At 45.5% G+C, this 19,595-nt stretch overlaps 1 long non-coding RNA gene across 2 annotated transcripts in view; it reads left to right on the top strand.

Annotated features, from left to right (window-relative positions):
* The window catches only part of LOC103281471 (uncharacterized), a 56,267-nt gene that overhangs the window by 33,118 nt on the left and 3,554 nt on the right, over nucleotides 1–19,595 (top strand). For both annotated transcript variants that reach the window (XR_507687.3, XR_507688.3), the window contains 2 exons: nucleotides 17,410–17,516; nucleotides 19,193–19,332. This is a non-coding gene — a long non-coding RNA (uncharacterized LOC103281471). The remainder of the gene's footprint in view (nucleotides 1–17,409; nucleotides 17,517–19,192; nucleotides 19,333–19,595) is intronic.

Below are 19,595 nucleotides of genomic sequence, written 5' to 3'. Positions count from 1 at the left end.
TCCCATGTCCAATTCTTTTAACAACATAATAAAGAAATCCCAATTAATATTATCAAACGCCTTCTCCGTGTCTAACGCGAGGAAGGCACATTCTTTTTGGTTATTTCTTTCATAATATTCAATTGCATTTAATATTATTCTGACATTATCCTTTATTTGTCTGCTTGGAAGGAATCCGGCTTGGTCTTCTTTTATCCATTCTGTTAAAAAGGTTTTCAATCTCTCTGCCAGTATGTTTGTAAATAATTTGTAGTCTGTGTTTAAAAGCGAGATTGGTCTATAGTTTTTAATGTCCTGAGAATCTGATTTTTCTTTATGAATTAATGTTATTGTAGCCTCCTTCCACGAGTTTGGTATTGTCTGGTTTTGCATTGCTTGATTCATTATTCTTAGAAGTAGTGGTGACAGTTCTTGTTCAAATGTTTTATAGTAACACGCTGTGTATCCATCGGGTCCTGGAGCCTTTGAGGACTCCAGTTTCCTGATTGCTTTGTGTAGTTCTTCTTTTGATATTTCCTTATTTAGATATTCTCTATGTTTATCTGAGATTTTGGCTAGTTTCTGGTTACTTAAATACTTAGCAATCTCCTCCTTTTCTATCTGGTCTTTTGTATATAAGGTTTTATAAAATTTGTGGAATTGGTCCATTATTTCTTGATCCGACGAATATTCTTTGTCCTCTACTGATCCAGATGGATTCCTGACAGGTCTTGGGGTGTTACCTGTATTGGTGGCTGATGATCCTGTTGATGCCTTGGTCGATCTCTACAACACCGAGATGACCAGGGCGGTGGACATCACCCCTGAATGTCCCCTCTTGTCTTGCAGACTCAAGCCAGCTCTTCGGTTTTCTGAGGAGCTGGCAGTGATGAAGAGGACAAGACAGAAGCTAGAGTGCCTCTGGTGAAAGACTTGTAGTGTATCTGACCGAACATGGGCTAGAGCTTCACTTAAGGCCTAATCTGCGGCGTTGAGGGCAGCCAGAAAAGCTTTATCAACTGCCTGCATTGCATCTGCAACTAATAGATCTGCAGAGTTGTTTTGGGTGGTTGAGGAGCTTCTCCACCCTCATGGGGGGGGGATGGCCCTTGACCAATTGCTATTTCACACATCATTTTGCAGACAAAGTCGCTCAGATAAACGCCGACTTAGATGATAGTTTTGCTGCAGTACCAAAGGAGGAAATTGACACACCTGCTTGTCTGATTTTGATGGATTCGTTTCAGCTTGTTCAGCCTGAGGATGTCCGGGGGATCTGTTGCGAGTCAGACACCAGCCAATATAAACAACTCAGTTTATTGCAAAAACAACACAAAAGAGCCTAGGAAACAACCAAAAGGAGGCTCAAAACACTTTCTCTTCAGTGTGAGATAACAATGTCCAAAAAGAACTCAAAAGACCCAAACTTGGGATATAATCTGGATTATCCTGGGAAATAATCCAGATTAAAACAAATTTAGTTGAAAAGGCTGGAGACTGCTCCACCTGCTGGTTGGAGCTAAACAAACACATGAAAGCTACCAGCAGTAACCCACAGTGACCAACGGCCACACAATGCCCCAAAACATTGCTAAAGCAAAACCACGTTGTAAAGGAGAAGTCACAGCTGCCACATCCAGTTCGCATCGTTAGGGAGAAGTCACAGTCACCGAATTCCAGTCCAGGTCATCAGGAAGAAGTCACAGTCACCGAATTCCAGTCCAAGGTAAACACAAAGAGCCAAAGCGACGGAAGCAAGCCGGCAGCTAATGCATAAAACCAACACAGGACAATCCAACGCAAACTCACACAATGCCAGCCCCCATTGCCACTAAAAACCCGGGTTAACACTTACGTCCCAAAGCAGTCTTCCAAACACGTCTTCTGAAACAGAGATCCCAAAAAGCGCCCAACAAAACACCTTGCTGATTGCAAAGTTACATTAGCAACAAACTTACTTTTATCTACAAGTCCTCCTCTGAACTTGAGCCAACCAACACCCCATCCACAGCTGGTTGCTGCAAATCCTCATCAGAGCTGGAGTCACCCAATGCCCCACCTCTAGCTGCAGCCTTTCTATGATATCTCCAGCCAGACCACCTTCTATCCAAACCCATAACTCCTCAGGATCCATCTGTATCTTCTCCGTGCCATCCCTCAAATGTACCACTGCTTGTGGGCTCCTCAAGAATCTCCTGGATCTCCTGAACCTTAGTCCAATCCATCACCTCACTCCCAGAGTCTGACATCCCATCCTCCTGACTCCCAGTCCCACAATCCCCTTCAAAACCCTCAAAGGTATCATCATCAGACGGCTCCATAAGTATTTCCCGGATTCTCTTCTTTGTTGCCCCTCATCAGAGTCTTGCTCACGAGCAGTTTTCCTACCTCTTCTAATACAACTAGTAGGATCTCTACTTGAAGACTCCATCACAACAGGATCCTTGGGGCAGTGATGGTGACCACTTTACGCCCTGGATCCTTCTTGGCTTATCAAACTTGCCAGTTCGCGAGTGGTAGATTGCTTTATGAGGATCATAAACACTTCACTAGATCAGGGACATATTCCATCGAGCCTAAAGCAGGCAATAGTAAGGCCTAGCCTGAAGAAGGCGTCCCTCAATCCTATGGTCCTAAATAACTACCGACCAATCTCCAGTCTCCCCTTTTTGGCCAAGGTTCTGGAGCGGGTGGTTGCCACACAGCTCCAGGGTTTCCTTGATGAGACCAACTATCTGGATCCATCCCAGTCTGATTTCAGGCCTGGTCCCAGTACCGAGATGGCTTTGGTCACCTTGGTGGATGACTTCCACAGAGAGTTCAACAGGGGGAGTGTGTCCCTGTTGGTTCTCTTGGACATCTCAGCTGCTTTCGATACCATAGACCATGGTATCCTTCTGGGTCAACTCTCCGGAATGGCATTGGGGGCATTGCTTTGCAGTAGCTCCGCTCCTTCATGGAGAGTCGTTTCCAGTTAGTGAAGCTAGGAAATACTTGTTCGGACCCCTGGCCTTTGACCTGTGGAGTCTCGCAAGGTTTTATTTGATCTCCTATGCTATTTAACATCTACATGAAACCGCTGGGTGAGGTCATACGGAGTTTTGGAATGCGGTGCCATCTCTATGCATCTCTATCTACTACTCTTTTCCTCCACATTCCAAGGAAGCCCCTCGGATCCTAGACCAGTGCCTGACTGCTGTGGTGGACTGGATGAGGGCTAACAAGCTGAAGCTTAATCCTGACAAGACAGAAGTCCTCCTGGTCAGTCGCTCGACAGATCGGGGTATAGGGTGGCAACCTGTGCTCGATGGGGTCACATTGCCCCTGAAGGCACAGGTCCACAGTCTGGGGGTCCTCCTAGATTCAGCGCTGATGCTTGATGCTCAGGTGTTAGCAATTAAAGTTTGTGCACCAGCTGCAACCGTATTTTGAGATGTCTGACTTGACCAAGGTGGTCCATGTCTTAGTTACCTCCAGACTGGATTACTGCAATGCACTCTACATGGGGCTGCCTTTGAAGACGGCTCAGAAACTACAGTTGGTTCAAAGCTCTGCAGCCAGATTGTTAACTGGAGCCAGTTAGAGGGAGCAGTCATTCCCCCTGTTTAAACAGCTCCACTGGCTGCCGATAAGTTTCCGATCCCAATTCAAGGTGCAGGTTATTACCTATAAAGCCCTAAACAGTTCGGAACCGGCCTATCTTCATGACCGCATCTTCCCCTACGAACGTGTGCGATCTCTAAAATCTTCTGGGGAGGCCCTTCTCTCGTTTCCTCCCCTTTTGCAAGCACAGTTGGTGAGGACGCAGGAGAGGGCCTTCTCTGTGATGGCTCCCCAGCTCTGGAATTCCCTTCCTGGGGAAGTTAGGTTAGCACCTACCCTCTCCATCTTCCATAAAGAACTACAAACATGAATGTTCTGCTATGCATTTGATTAAACAAGTCCTTATAACCGCCCCCTATTCAGATTTGCACTTTGCACTGGTCACTATACTGTTGTTCTCCACCTCAAGATCATTTCTCCTGCCCTGGTTTGTCCACCCCATGCATTTTACTCAACTCATGCACTTTATTAATCAGTTCTAAATTTTAGTGAGTTTGTGACAGCTACCCACTCATGCATAGTTAGATTTTTCAGTGGCTCGTGGATGATTGATTAAGATTGTTTTTATATTTTATGTTTTATAATTTTAAGTTAATTTAAACTCCAGTTTGATTATTCTGATTTAACTAGGATGTATATGTTTTTTAAACTGTCTATTTTATGATGTTTATGATGTTGATTGGGCTTGTCCCTGTGTGAACCGCTCTGAGTTCCTTCGGGGAGATGGAGGCGGTATACAATAATAAAGTTATTGTTTTTATTATTATTATTATTTTATTGTATGACACAGCAAACAAGATAGACATGCTGGATTTCGTATCACAAAATCACAAGTCGAACACATCCCAATGTTTAGGACTGTGTGATGTATTTTCGGATGATGCACGCAGATCCCAGTAAGGTGGCCTTTTGCAGTTGACAGATCGTGATTTTATCAATGTCTATTGTTTCCAAATGCTGGCTGAGATCTTTTGGCACGGCATCCAGTGTGCCCATCACCACCAGGACCACCTGCACTGGTTTCTGCCAGAGTCTTTGAAATTCAATCTTGAAGTCCTGATAGCGGCTGAGTTTTTCCTGTTGTTTTTCGTCAATGCGACTGTCACCTGGGATGGCAACATCAATGATCCAAACCTTTTTCTTTTCCACAACTGTGATGTCTGTTGTGTTGTGTTCCAGAACTTTGTCAGTCTGGATTTGGAAGTCCCACAGTATCTTTGTGTGTTCATTTTCTACGACCTTTGCAGGTTTGTGATCCCACCAGTTCTTTACTGCAGGGAGGTGGTACTTGAGGCATAGGTTCCAATGAATCATTTGGGCCACATAGTTGTGCCTCTGTTTGTAGTCTGTCTGTGCGATTTTCTTACAGCAGCTGAGGATATGATCAATGGTTTTGTTGGTTTCCTTAAATCATATCCTATTATTATTATTATTATTATTATTATTATTGACACAATGGCATTGTATGACACAGCAAACAAGATAGCTCTGCTGGATTTCGTATCACAAAATCACAAGTCGAACACTTCCCAAGTGTTTAGGACTGTGTGATGTATTTTCGGATGATGCGCGCAGATCCCAGTAGTTGATCTGCCTTTTGCAGTTGGCAGATCATAATTTTGTCAATGTCTATTATTTCCAAATGCCGGCTGAGATCTTTTGGCAGAACACTCAATGTGCCCATCACCACTGAGACTACCTGTACTAGTTTCTGCCAGAGTCTTTGAAGTTCAATTTTGAAGTCCTGATAGTGGCTGAGTTTTTCCTGTTGTTTTTCGTCAATGTGACTGTCACCTGGGATGGCAACATCAATGATCCAACCCTTTTTCTTTTCCATAACTGTGAGGTCTGGTGTGTTTTGTTCCAGAACTTTGTCAGTCTGGATTCAGAAGTCCCACAGTATCTTTGCATGCTCATTTGTGATCCCACCAGTTCTTTACTGCTGGGAGGTGGTACTTGAGGCATAAGTTCCAATGAATCATTTGGGCCACATAGTTGTGCCTCTGTTTGTAGTTTGTCTGTGCGATTTTCTTACAGAAGCTGAGGATATGATCGATGGTTTTGTCAGCTTCCTTGCACAGTCTGCATTTTGGGTCATCAGCTGATTTTTCGATCTTGGCCTTAATTGCATTTGTTCTGATGGCTTGCTCCTGGGCTGCAAGGATCAGGCCTTCTGTCTCCTTCTTCAGTGTCCCATTTGTGAGCCATAGCCAGGTCTTCTCCTTATCAGCTTTTCCTTCAATTTTGTCAAGGAACTTTCCATGTAATGTTTTGTTGTGCCAGCTGTCAGCTCTAGTTTGTAGTGTGGTTTTCTTGTACTTTTTTATCTGCTGTGCTTTGAGGAGTTTCTGATTTTTTACTTCAATCAAAATAGGTTCTTCACTTTGCTTTACATATTCTGCCAGGGCATGTTCTTCTTCTTTGACTGCTTGTTTTACTTGTAAGAGTCCTCTGCCACCTGATCATCTAGGCAGATATAGTCGGTCAACATCACTGCGAGGGTGCAGTGAATGATGAATGGTCATGAGTTTTCTTGTTTTTCTATCCAAATTGTCCAGTTCCACCTGTGTCCAATTTATAATGCCAGCAGTATATCTTATGACAAATATGGCCCAGGTGTTTATGGCCTTGATGGTGTTGCCCCCATTGAGCTTGCTTTTGAGAATTTTTGACCCTTTCTTTGCTGACCACAGTTTTCACATCTTCATGCTTGATGTTGTCCAGCTGTAATATGCCCAGATATTTATAGGCCTCTGGCTGGTGACACTTTATTGTTTGGCCATTAGGCATATTTATGCCTTCACTTTCAATGATTTTTCCCTTCTTCAATGCCACTGTTGAACATTTGTCCAAACCAAACTCCATGCTGATATCAGTGCTAAAAATTCAGACAGTGTTAGTAAGAGACTGGATTTCAGTTTCAGTTTTCCCTTACAGCTTCAGGTCAACCATGTACATCAGATGTGAAATTTTGTGAGATTTCTTGGATGTTTGGTAGCCGATATTTGTTTTTTGTAAGATTGTTGACAGAGGGATCATGGCAATAATGAAAAGCAGAGGGGAAAATGGATCTCCCTGGAAAATTCCTCTTCTGATGTTGACAAGTCCATAGCTTTCATTTCCAACAAACAGTTCAGTTTTCCAGTGTTCCATCATGTTTTCAATAAGAGTGCCAATGTTTTTACTAATCCCAATGGCGTCCAGGCACTTGATGATCCAGCTGTGTGGGAGTGAATATTGTTGTTGTTGTTGTTGTTGTTGTTGTTGTTGTTGTTGCTGTTATTATTCCTAACATGTTGTCCATCGATTTATTTATTTCATTGAGGAATTATTTTTTTTCTATTTTTCTTTCTGTCACAGGGTCTTAGGATGACATTAAATGTTAAAAACATTCAGTAGAAGACAATGTAAAAAAGGATATTAAACAAAACTGTTAAAATAACATTAATGGCTACAGCAATTCAAAACAATATACAATGAAGGCTTTATTAAAGTTGCCTTTTGACTTGGTGCCAAAAAGAAATCAACTTTGGTGACAGTCAGACCTTCAGTAGGAGATCATTCCACAATGAAAAAAAACTCCTCTGCTCTTTCTCTGATAATGAATTGTCCCATCTTAGGTGGCAATACAAAATTCTTAATCAAACAAACTGTATAGTCTATTAGTTATATGTTAAAATCAACCTAATGTGAACCCAACTTGGATTTCTTCAGTAGACTTCCTTGTATCAGATCTTTTTAATCATTCTGTGTGTGGCCAGATCATAATATAACATGTCTTCAAAAATCTTTGGGGACTTGGATTTGGAAAAATGGATGCATTGTCATGATCTGCATTTGCATTTAGACATCAATATGAATTCAGCATGCGCAAATCTGTTTTAAAAAGTCAGCTTGCATGATCATTTCAATCAATTTAAAAAAATCTATAAATATTTTTGTTAAATGCTTGCTTTCTAAAATCTATCAAATGTGCATGTTGCTGGTAAAGCTAATAACACCCATAAACCAAAGTTGAACATAGAATCAATAAAATAAAACAGTACCAACTGATACCCTCAAACAAAAGGTTGAAAGGGATACAAATATCAAAGATAGTAAAGTTAAACATATATGACACACCACTATCCCAAAATGTTTATGGAACAATAAGCTATTATTTTCTTATTCAAAAGCAAATAAGTTTATCAAGCTAAATTCTAGAGGAGTGCTTCTTAAACTATCTTTTCTGTGGGATTGGCCAGGTCTTCACTCCACAATATCCCAGGGACTGGCATATTTGTTAGCTGCAACAGTTTCCTTCCCTACTGGAAACATGTTGAGAAACTTTCCCTCCCGGAAATTAGCCATGACTTGTGGATCAACATCAGTCCACAGTCCACAAGTTTGAATAGTGCTGTTCTAAAGTAGAGTTCTTCACTGAAGCTGCTATGTCTTAAAAGGCTCTGTTTCTTTCATTCACCAGTATTCTGTCTCAAATATAACAAAAGTGGTGAAAAAGTGCCCCTACATTTCATTTACACTGAAAAGCTGAAATAACAAAATAAATAAATAAGGAGACTTATGGATCCAGAAGGATTCCTGACGGCTCTTGGGGAATTTCCCGCCTCCTTGGCAGGTGATCCTGTTGATGCTCTGGTCGCCCTCTGGAACAAGGGGGCAACTAGGGCAATAGACACTATCGCTCCGGAGCGTCCCCTCTCAAGTAACCGAGCTAAACCAGCTCCTTGGTTTACTGAGGAGCTGGCAGCAATGAAGCGAAAGAAGAGGGAACTAGAGTGCGTGTAGCGATCAGAGTATAACGAGTCAGACCAAACACGGCTAGGCTCCTATCTTAGGGCATATGCCGTGGCAATCAAAGCCGCAAGGAGAGTCCACCTTGCGGCCAACATTGCGTCCGCACAGAACCGTCCGGCGGTGCTGTTCCATGTCTTCAGAGGGTTGTTAACTCCCACCAATCAAGGTGGGAGCCCTGATAACTCGGCAGCCCGCTGTGAAGCATTTGCTCGGTTCTTTGCGGACAAAGTCGCTCTGATCTGTTCCGACTTTGACACCATATTAATGGTAGTCTCTGAATATGTATCGAGCGCACCTGCTTGTCCAGTTTTGTTGGATTCATTTCAATTGGTTGAGCTCGAGGATGTGGACAAGATCCTTGGAGAGGCGAGACTGAGCACATGCATCCTGGACCCCTGCCCATCCTGGCTGGTGAGAGAAGCCAGAGGAAGATTGACCGAGTGGGTGAAGATGGTGGTGAATGCCTCCCTTCGGGAGGACAAGTTTCCAGTGAGCCTAAAAATGGCTGTGATCAAGCCGCTGTTGAAAAAGCCATCACTGGATCCCACTTAGTTTGGAAACCTTTGGCCTATTTACAATCTCCCCTATTTGGGCAAGGTCTTGGAACATGTGGTTGCCTCGCAGCTCCAGGGATTCTTGGTTGACACTGATTTTCTGGATCTGGCACAGTCTGGCTTCAGGCCGGGGCATGGTACCGAGACAGCCTTGGTCGCCTTAGTCAATGATCTTCACTGGGAACTGGACGGGGGAGTGTGTCCCTGCTGGTTCTGCTGGACCTCTCAGCGGCCTTCGATACCGTCGATCACGGTATCCTTCGGAGACGCCTTGCGGGAATGGGACTTGGAGGTACTGTTTTGCAGTGGCTCCACTCATTCCTGGAGGGTTGTTCCCAGATGGTGTCATTGGGGGACGCCTGCTCAGCCCCATAACTGTTGACTTGTGGGGTCCCGCAGGGTTCTGTATTGTCTCCCATGTTGTTTAACATCTACATGAAGCTGCTGGGAGAGATCATCAGGAGTTTCGGGGTCCGGTGTCATCTGTATGCAGATGATGTCCAGCTCTGTTACTCCTTCTGTCAGGACCCAGGCTACAGAACACCAATAACCATGCGCAGAGGCCGGATTCTATCTAATATCTTTATTAAAGGAATATATAAAGTCAATAAAAACAAGTGAAGAATATAGTTCAGAAGTAGACCTTTCAGGAAAGGAAAATCCAGGAAAATAATGTCCAATATGTGATATTAAGGTCCAAAGTTATAATCCATTAACCGAAACACACACTTTGCCAAGCAATAGTGTGGGGAGATGACAAGGTCTTTTAGTCCATTGAAGCTTGACAACAAGGCTGGAAAACAAACTAGATTCTTGGCAAACAAGACTTGATACGAGGCAAACAAGAAGCAAGAACAAGGTCCGTGGCGAGGTCCGCGGTCAAACGTGAAACAAGGCAGGCTTGGAACTTGATCCAGGAAACAAGGAACTGGGGATTACGAAGTCCACACACGATCTCACTCCTCAAGCTGACGAGTTGACTCCGCAAGGTTTCCCTTGCGGCAAAACACCTAAATAGGGTCTCGTTTCCCGCCAGAAGAACACTTTCCCTGGAGAACGAGAAGTGAAACCCAACTCCGTCCAGATGCATGACTCCTTAGAATTTCCCAAGGGAAGCAGACCTAATCAGCTAATTGTTTGGCTGCGATTCTGAGGCTCCGGCGAGTCGCCTCCCTAGCTCCTCTATCTCTATTATAATTGTCCTTTCGAGAAAACAGGGGAGAATTCTGCCCAAGGCTTGTTTGGCTGACTTCTTGAGGGCAAACATCCTCCAGGTGCAGGGGCTCCGATTCTGGCTGAACCGGTGGAAATCCCATGTTTTCCTCTTCGTCTGCCACAATGGTACTAGGAACGGGACTACAAGGCCCATGAGACATCACACTATCCCCCTCCTCAAGGCCCCTCTCCAACATGGGCCCTCTCCGCAGGGCGCGGGGCCGCGGCTTGGCAGGGTAGGCCAGCCGGTTCGCATCAGGGCGTACACCATCCGCCGGAAGGAGCAGGGAACGATGAAACACTGGATGAATGCGCATGGAGCGCGGAAGTTGGAGTTTGAAAGTCACGGGGTTAAGTTGCGCCACCACTGGATAGGGACCAATGAAACGGGCATCTAGCTTCCGGCAGGGACGGTGGGAGGGCAAAAAGCGAGTGGACAATAGAACCCGATCTCCTACCTTGATTTCAGGGCCCGGCTGGCGATGACCGTCAGCGTGGCGTTTATAGTCCTCCTTGGCTTGATCCAGTTGCTGGTGCAAGAGTTGTTGCACCGCTGTGAGTTCTTGCAGCCAGTCCTCCACGGCAGGGACTTCTGAGGTTTCAATGACAGAAGGAAAGAAACGTGGATGGAAACCGTAGTTTGCAAAGAACGGGGTTTCTTTAGTTGAAGCCTGGACACCGTTGTTGTAGGCAAACTCCGATAGAGGTAATAGGGATGCCCAATTGTCCTGTTGATAGTTTACATAACAGCGAAGGTATTGTTCCAAAATGGCATTGGTGCGCTCCGTTTGCCCATCCGTTTGGGGATGGTGAGCTGAAGATAAACGAGAGTCTATGCCCAATAGTTGTTGCAGTGCCTTCCAGAACCGAGAGGTGAATTGAGATCCACGGTCAGTGATTAAACTCTTGGGCAACCCATGTAGGCGGAAGATATGTTGAAGGAATAAATCTGCAGTCTCTTTGGCCGTGGGAAGGCCGTCACAGGGAACGAAATGGGCCAATTTGGTAAAAAGGTCCACCACTACTAGAATCGTGGTGAATCCAAGGGAGGGTGGCAAATCAGTGATAAAATCTGCGGAAATTATCTCCCATGGACGAGAAGGAGTGGGAAGGGGATGCAGTAGCCCTGACGGCTTCTCCCTTCGTGTCTTGGAGAGCTGACATACAGGGCAGGTATTGACATATTTTTCCACATCCTTGCGGATCTTGGGCCACCAGAAATCTCGCAGGATCAAGTGCATGGTTTTAAATAGTCCGAAATGCCCTGCTGGCTTGCTGTCATGACACAGACGAAGTGCCTTTTCTCTGTCGGGGCCTGGAGGGATGTAAACATGGTTCCTGTAGCATAGCAGGCCGTCTTTGAGCGAAAATGGGAAACGTAGTCCTTGGCGAATCTGTTCTTGAGCCCAAGCATCTGTCTGTTGGCTGGCTCTAATTTCTTGAGAGCAAAGGGATTCTGGGTTGGAGGGAGTTGGTTCAGTTGGAGTGGATTTGGTGTTTCCCACTGTGAGCGTGGCAAAGTTTTCGGGTTGCAGCAATCGAGATTCTGAGGTCTCTCTGCGTCCTGCAGCATACTCCGGTTTCCGTGATAGAGCATCTGCTTGCTTGGTCTGAGCCGGAGTCACATAATGGATCTGGAAGTCAAAACGTTCAAAGAACAAAGCCCAGCGTTGCTGCCTTTGATTTAGCTTTCGTGCAGTTCTTAGATGCTCCAAATTACGATGATCAGTATGAACCTCAATGGGAAATTTGGCCCCTTCCAACCAATGTCTCCAATTTTCAAAAGCTGCCTTTATGGCCAAAAGTTCTTTCTCCCAAATAGTGTAATTTCTCTCTGGGGCTGTTAGTTGATGGGAATAATAGGCACAAGGATGAAGATGTTCTCCCACTGGTTGCATGAGTACAGCCCCAATTGCAACATCGGAGGCGTCAGCCTGCACAACAAAAGGGGTTTTAGGATCAGGGTGCTGTAGAATTGGCTGGGTCGTGAATAACTTCTTTAGCTGCTGGAACCCTTTCTCTGCTTGTTCCGTCCAGCGGAAAGGCTGTTTCCCACGGATGCAGCTGGTGATTGGGTCAGACCAGCGAGCGAAGTCTGGGATGAATTTGCGGTAGTAGTTTGCAAACCCCAAGAAGCTCTGCACTTCCTTCTTGTTGGTTGGCGCCCGCCATTCCAATACTGCTGAAACCTTTGCCGGGTCCATGGAGAGCCCTAGTGGCGAGACACGGTACCCCAGGAAGTCTACTTCTTGCAGATCAAAGGCGCATTTTTCTAACTTGGCATATAGTCCATGATCCCGCAATCGTTGTAGCACCATCCTGACGTGTTGTTCGTGCTCCGATTGTGATCTAGAAAACACCAAAAAATCGTCCAAGTATATGATCAAGAACCGATCTAGATAAACCTGGAAGATGTCGTTGACAAAATGCTGGAACGTTGCGGGAGCTCCGGATAAACCGTAATTCATGACTAGGGACTCAAATAATCCGAATTTGGTCTGGAAGGCGGTTTTCCATTCGTCCCCTTCTCTGATGCGAACTAGATTGTAAGCCCCCCGGAGATCCAGCTTGGTGTAAACCTTGGCCCCTCGAAGCCGGTCTAATAGGTCCGAGATCAAAGGCAGGGGGTAGCGATTCCGCTTCGTGATATTGTTCAATGCTCTATAGTCCACAACCAAGCGTAGGTCCCCTGACTTCTTTTTCACAAACATCACTGGGGAAGCAGCTGGGGATTGAGAGGGTCTGATGAATCCCTTGCGAAGGTTTGACTCTATAAACTCCCTGAGAGCTTCTTGCTCTGGTTCAGTCAGGGAGTAGAGGTGTCCTCGCGGAATCAGGGCCCCCTCCACCAAGTCAATGGCACAGTCGTAGGGTCTATGTGGGGGTAGTTTCTCGGCTTCCTTTTCATTGAAAACGTCCCAAAAGTCCGAATATTTCTTGGGCAAGGTGATGATGGGCTCAGCGTCTGTGGCATGGCAGACCTTGGCTACTAGACAATGGTTCTGGCAATATCTTGAGGCAAACTGTAGTTCTCTGTTGGACCAGGAGATGTTTGGGTCGTGGAGCGTCAGCCATGGAATCCCCAAAATCACAGGGAAGTGGGGATCCTCGGTAACGAAGAAGGAAATTTCTTCCATGTGTTCCCTTATCCACATCCTGGTGGGTTCAGTCCATTGGCTTACTGGGCCCGTCTTTAGGGGACGACCATCTATGGCCTGCACCACCCGGGCATTCTTGAAATCGTGATATTGTAATCCCAGAGAGTCGGCATACTCTCTATCGATGAAATTGTTTGTTGCCCCTGAGTCTATCATGGCATGGATCATGACAGGTCCCTTTTTCACCGACCACAGCGTAATCACCAGGAGAAATAGGACCCCGGTTTGCGGCTCTTGAGCGGGGTTTTTGACCGGGTTGTCGAGCCTCTCTACGCCCGGTCGCTGGCTTCCCCCGCCGGCTTTGCTCCAGTCGCCGTGGCCGCTTCCGCCTCCGCGGAGGACGCCGCCGCCAGGCGGGTGGTGGGCTTTCCCTTGGCTTGGCATCCTTTGGCGAAGTGCGCCCCATTCCCGCAGTACCAACAGAGGTTTAAACGTTGGCGGCGGGCCTTTTCGGCAACATCTAGTCTAGGGCGCACATTGCCCAACTGCATCGGCTCCTCCTCGCTTCCCCTGGGGTTTGGGGCTGGTGGTGGGGGTCTCCACACAGGGCGTGGCTGAATACTGGCGGAAGCGGGAGGTTTCACTCCGGCTCTTCCACTCTGGCCTCGGAGCCACTGTTTTTTGTTGGCAAGCAGGACTTCGGCTCGCAAACAATGATTGATAAGTCTCTCAAGAGAATTTGGAGGATCCACCTTAGAGATTTCTTCCTGCATCTCGATGTTGAGACCCTCACGAAATTGTCCTCTGAGGGCTATATCGTTCCAGCCGGTGTTCTGAGCCAGCACCCGGAACTCGGCTATGTACTGCGACAACGGCCTGTCCCCTTGGAAAAGACGCCGGAGTTTATGGCCGGCCGCCTCCTCATTGTCCTCGATCCCCCATGTCGCTTTAAGGTGATTCAGGAAGTTTTGCGCGGAACTTAGGTGCATGGAACCCGCATCAAATAACGCCATTGCCCAATTGGCCGCAGGCCCTTCTATGAGGCTCTAAATCCACGCCACCTTGACTTCTTCTTGGGGGAACTCGGCTTGGCGGGCTTCTATGTACGCCTGGCACTGGCGACGGAAAACATGAACCTTGGAGGCTTCTCCAGAAAACTTGGTTGGAAGCGCTAGGGCAGGGAGCCGGACACCGCGTTCTTTCAAGCCCCGGATTTCTCCCTCCTGCGTACGGAGTGTATCACGGATTCTGTCGAATTCTTCCTTGGAAATGGTGTAGCTGAGTGGTTGGGCTTCCACCCCGGTTCCTGTAGACATCCTGGCCTAGGTTAATTGGTGCTTAGGGTGGCGGAGTCAAACTGTCAGGACCCAGGCTACAGAACACCAATAACCATGCGCAGAGGCCGGATTCTATCTAATATCTTTATTAAAGGAATATATAAAGTCAATAAAAACAAGTGAAGAATATAGTTCAGAAGTAGACCTTTCAGGAAAGGTCAAATATAGTCCAGGAAAATAATGTCCAATATGTGATATTAAGGTCCAAAGTTATAATCCATTAACCGAAACACACACTTTGCCAAGCAATAGTGTGGGGAGATGACAAGGTCTTTTAGTCCATTGAAGCTTGACAACAAGGCTGGAAAACAAACTAGATTCTTGGCAAACAAGACTTGATACGAGGCAAACAAGAAGCAAGAACAAGGTCCGTGGCGAGGTCCGCGGTCAAACGTGAAACAAGGCAGGCTTGGAACTTGATCCAGGAAACAAGGAACTGGGGATTACGAAGTCCACACACGATCTCACTCCTCAAGCTGACGAGTTGACTCCGCAAGGTTTCCCTTGCGGCAAAACACCTAAATAGGGTCTCATTTCCCGCCAGAAGAACACTTTCCCTGGAGAACGAGAAGTGAAACCCAACTCCGTCCAGATGCATGACTCCTTAGAATTTCCCAAGGGAAGCAGACCTAATCAGCTAATTGTTTGGCTGCGATTCTGAGGCTCCAGCGAGTCGCCTCCCTAGCTCCTCTATCTCTATTATAATTGTCCTTTCGAGAAAACAGGGGAGAATTCTGCCCAAGGCTTGTTTGGCTGACTTCTTGAGGGCAAACATCCTCCAGGTGCAGGGGCTCCGATTCTGGCTGAACCGGTGGAAATCCCATGTTTTCCTCTTCGTCTGCCACAATAGTACTAGGAACTGGACTACAAGGCCCATGAGACATCACACCTTCCCACCTGTCACTAAGGAGGCTGTTCAGGTCCTGAACCGGTGCTTGGCCGTTGTGTCGGACTGGATGAGGGCCAACAAAGTGAAATTGAATCCAGGCAAGACAGAGGTCCTCCTGGTCAGTCGGAAGGCTGATCAGGGTACTGGGTTACAGCCTGTGCTGGATGGGGTCACACTCCCCCTGAAGAAACAGGTTCGCATTCTGCGGGTGATCCTAGACTCATCGTTGAGCCTGGAACCCCAGGTCTCAGCGGTGGCTAGGGGAGCCTTTGCACAGTTAAAACCCGTGCGCCAGCTGCGACCGTACCTTGAGAAGCCGGACTTGGCCACGGTGGTCCATGCTCTCGTTACATCCCGTTTAGACTACTGCAACGCACTCTATGTGGGGCTGCCTTTGAAGACTGTTTGGAAGCTTCAATTAGTCCAACGGGAGGCTGCCAGGCTAATAACTGGAGCGGCGTTCAGGGAACGTACCACTCCTCTGTTACGCCAGCTCCACTGGCTGCCAATTAGCTACCAAGCACAATTCAAGGTGCTGGCTTTAGCCTATAAAGCTCTAAATGGTTCCGGCCCAGCTTATCTGTCCGAACATGTCTCCCGCTACAACCCATCTTGAAGTTTAAGATCATCAGATGAGGCCCTGCTCACGGTCCCATCAGCCTCACAGGTGCGTCTGGCGGGGACGAGAGACAGGGCTTTTTCAGTAGTGGCTCCCCGCCTATGGAACGCCCTCCCCAGTGAAGTCAGGCAGGCTCCCTCCCTCCTATCCTTCCGTAGGAAGGTTAAAACTTGGTTGTGGGGCCAGGCTTTCAAATAAGAATCAGCAGTGCCAATTATTATTATGTACGCCAGAACCTAATTGACAGATCTAGTCTTTTGAACCTGAACATGTCCATTTGTATTTTAGAATGTTTTTATGAATGTTGATGTAAATTAATAATTTTTAATCTGATTTATGTGTACTGTATAATTTTTATATGTGTGTTTATTGTAAGCCGCCCTGAGTCCCCTCTCGGGTGAGAAGGGCGGGATATAAATGTTGTAATAAAATAAATAAATAATAAACAATATAACAAATTTTGCTACTTTTTGGTTATGTAATTGCACAACTAAATTAGGGAAACTTCTGGCGCTCCTTTCTCATGCATTTTTAGAGCTATCAGGATGAACACATTTACCACTGTTCCCCTCCTCCTCAAGTTTTAGAAGGTTTCACACATCCACTAATGTCTGGGAATTTTAAAAAGTTTTTTTTATGAGCAACATTAAAAAAAAAACTACAAGAGCTATCTCATTGAATGTCTATTTTCAATGATACAACATAACCAGGGCATCATTCCCACAGACTTTCAGAAAGATTTGCACATCCACTGATTTTTAGGGAATTTTAATCAACATGAACTTAACAGTACTATTTCACTGGAAGACCCATTCCAACCCTCTTCTGCCAGACAGAAAAAGCATAGTCAAAGCACCACTAACAGATCCCCATCCAGCGTTTGAAATTGATGATGATGATGATGATGATAATGATGAAGAAGAAGAAGAAGAAGAAGAAGAAGAAGAGGCTTAATAGGTAAACTTTGGAGTTACTGCCTCTCAGCTTTGACTGCCTCACAGGGTTGATTCAACTTTATCTCGAAATCCCTTTAGAGAATGTACACCAAAACATTCAGGGAGGAATTCTGGGAAATATAGTTTGGGAAGGTGATGACCCCTGTGGCAGAGCATTCAAAAGATTAAACTACCTTTTCCAGAAGTCTGCTTACTTCCTGTGTTAAAGCCTCAATGGAAGTGTGGTCTCTGCTTGTTTATCTCGGGGATGGCTGGCATCCCTCCCTCCTGCCCACCTGCCACCACAGTTCCCCTCACCACCCCCTTTGAAGAAGGAGCACACCTTCTCCCTCCATTTCTCCCTCCTTTTTTTTTCTCCTCAGGGCCCTTTGGGGAAACCAAATCCAGCTCTTTTGGGGCAGAGGCTGCAACTGTGATGGAGACATGGAGCCATTGTCGAGACCTACAAAACTCTTCCAAAAAGTCATAGGTCAATAATTTGAATCGTAAGGTTTTTTTGTGTGTGGGCATCTCTTGTGTGTCTTAATATTGTGTGCTATGTACAAATCGTATGAAATAGATACAACAAACATGGCACAAATGAAATTTTTCACAGCCTTAGCACTTATCAACAAAATTATCACTGGTTTTATGAATCTCATTACTTCTTCCTCAGGTGACATTTGAACCTCCTTTTCTTTCACACACCTTTTCCCTGGTTTACTTGTCTCTTTTATTCTATCACCACCTTTTTCAGTTTTTCCCCTCCTTTGTTGTCACTGGTCTCCAGTATTCTGTTTTTCTATCCTCTTCATCTGTCTTCTGTTTAGTAACTTTGCATGTCTCCAAGACTATACATTCTATCTTTTCCATTTTTCTCTGCATCTCTCTTTCTCTTTCTCCATTTTTCCTAATTGTTACACTCATTTAGTTCCTTCTGTCCAAATCCTGTCTAGTCCCTCAGTTTTTTTTCTTTTGTCACCTGCCCATCCACTTCTTCTGTTACACATAAACCAGAATTCTGTTAGTGACATATGCATATACATTAGTCACAGTGCAACAGATGTGGCTTGCTGATAATTATGGTTGGTCATTGAGCAGCTATGCACTACACACAGAGGAAGTGCAGTATTGCTGCAGTCTGTCCTCACATGTTTCTTCATGCTACATTGAGGGGATGTTGGGTGCAGCCATTTTTTGCAGCATCTACCCCATGTGCACATACTATGTCCTGGTGTGTCCTGAGGAAATGTGCTACAGGTATCCTGTTCCTTCCTCGCCTTCTTTCCTCTTTGCTGCCTATCACATTTTGTGTGACTCATCTCCATTGCCATCTGAGAAGCAAAAGGTAAGAAGAAACATAGCAAGTGAAGATGTTATCCCTTCCACTCACAGTATCAGTCCTGGAAATTGCCATCAAAAAATACATCAAGTTTAAATGCATAATAAGGTGCTTACATATTTTGGACCTTTGAATTTTTGAAAATTCTGGTCATTCATGTTGACCACCTTTTGTTGTTGTTATGTGCTCCCAAGTAATTTCTGACCAATGGCAACCCTCAACAAACATATCACAGGGTTTGCTTGGCAAGATTTGTTCAGATGAAGTTTGCTCAAATATATCCTCTGAGGCTTAATGATTATAACAAAACATGTATGTCACTGTCAAGTGTGGTCAAGAAATGTTTCATGGGCAAACAGGAATTCAAACCCTGGTCTACAGAGATGTTCCATTATGCCACACTAGCTCCATATAACACAGCACAGTAGTCAAGACATTTCTCGACCACACACGATAGTGACATACATGTTGTTAGAATAGATACTTGCTGCACCTTTTCAACTGCTTGGCAATAAACCTGCTCTTCCAAAGAGATAAAAATGTTCAAGAGATTGAGAGAAGAGGCGGTAGAGGGAGAAAGTGCACAACAGAAATACCTGAGGTTTGATGAGCTGTGACATTTATATACATGAGTTAAACTCACTTGCCATATATTGCCTACAATGTATATTGTGGAAGGGTTTCCTTGCCTCCCACCATTTTTCAGAGAGGCAAGTGCTTTTGAGCACAAGGTGTGGGAAATGAAAACTGCCTTGAATGCGCAGCAATGGATGGTTCAGAATAATGTTAAAATTTTAATAACTCACATGTTGTTATGTCATCAGTTGAACAGCAGCGGAGGAGGGAGAAAGGAGGAATAAAAAGCACATGGTAATCTCTCGGCAGATAGAGTGCCTGTTGACATTCATTTCTTTCCTCACCAATCTTTCTGAAAGATGCTGCTGACTCCAAACCTTCTGTTCTGGTGAGTCAGGTACTGCTGATTACCAGCCGGTGCCTGAAAAGCCCCTTGGGGAACTGGCATGTGCCAGGGTGGGGAGTGAGTGAAGGGAGAGCAGGACAGCCATCTGATGGAGAAAATCTGCTCAGAACTTGGCATAATTTTATTTTCATAATAAGATTAATGTCTTCTCTCTTTTCTCACACAAGTCATAAGAGAAGGGGGAAATGAAAGTTTGGAATAGTTGGTTTTTGGATGTCAGCTGATGGCTCTCATAAACTAACATT

The sequence above is a fragment of the Anolis carolinensis genome, chromosome 1 (genome assembly GCF_035594765.1).
Source record: "Anolis carolinensis isolate JA03-04 chromosome 1, rAnoCar3.1.pri, whole genome shotgun sequence".
Taxonomy (NCBI): domain Eukaryota; kingdom Metazoa; phylum Chordata; class Lepidosauria; order Squamata; family Dactyloidae; genus Anolis; species Anolis carolinensis.
Note: the sequence above shows the minus strand (reverse complement) of the source record. Positions and strands in the feature narration are given on the sequence as shown.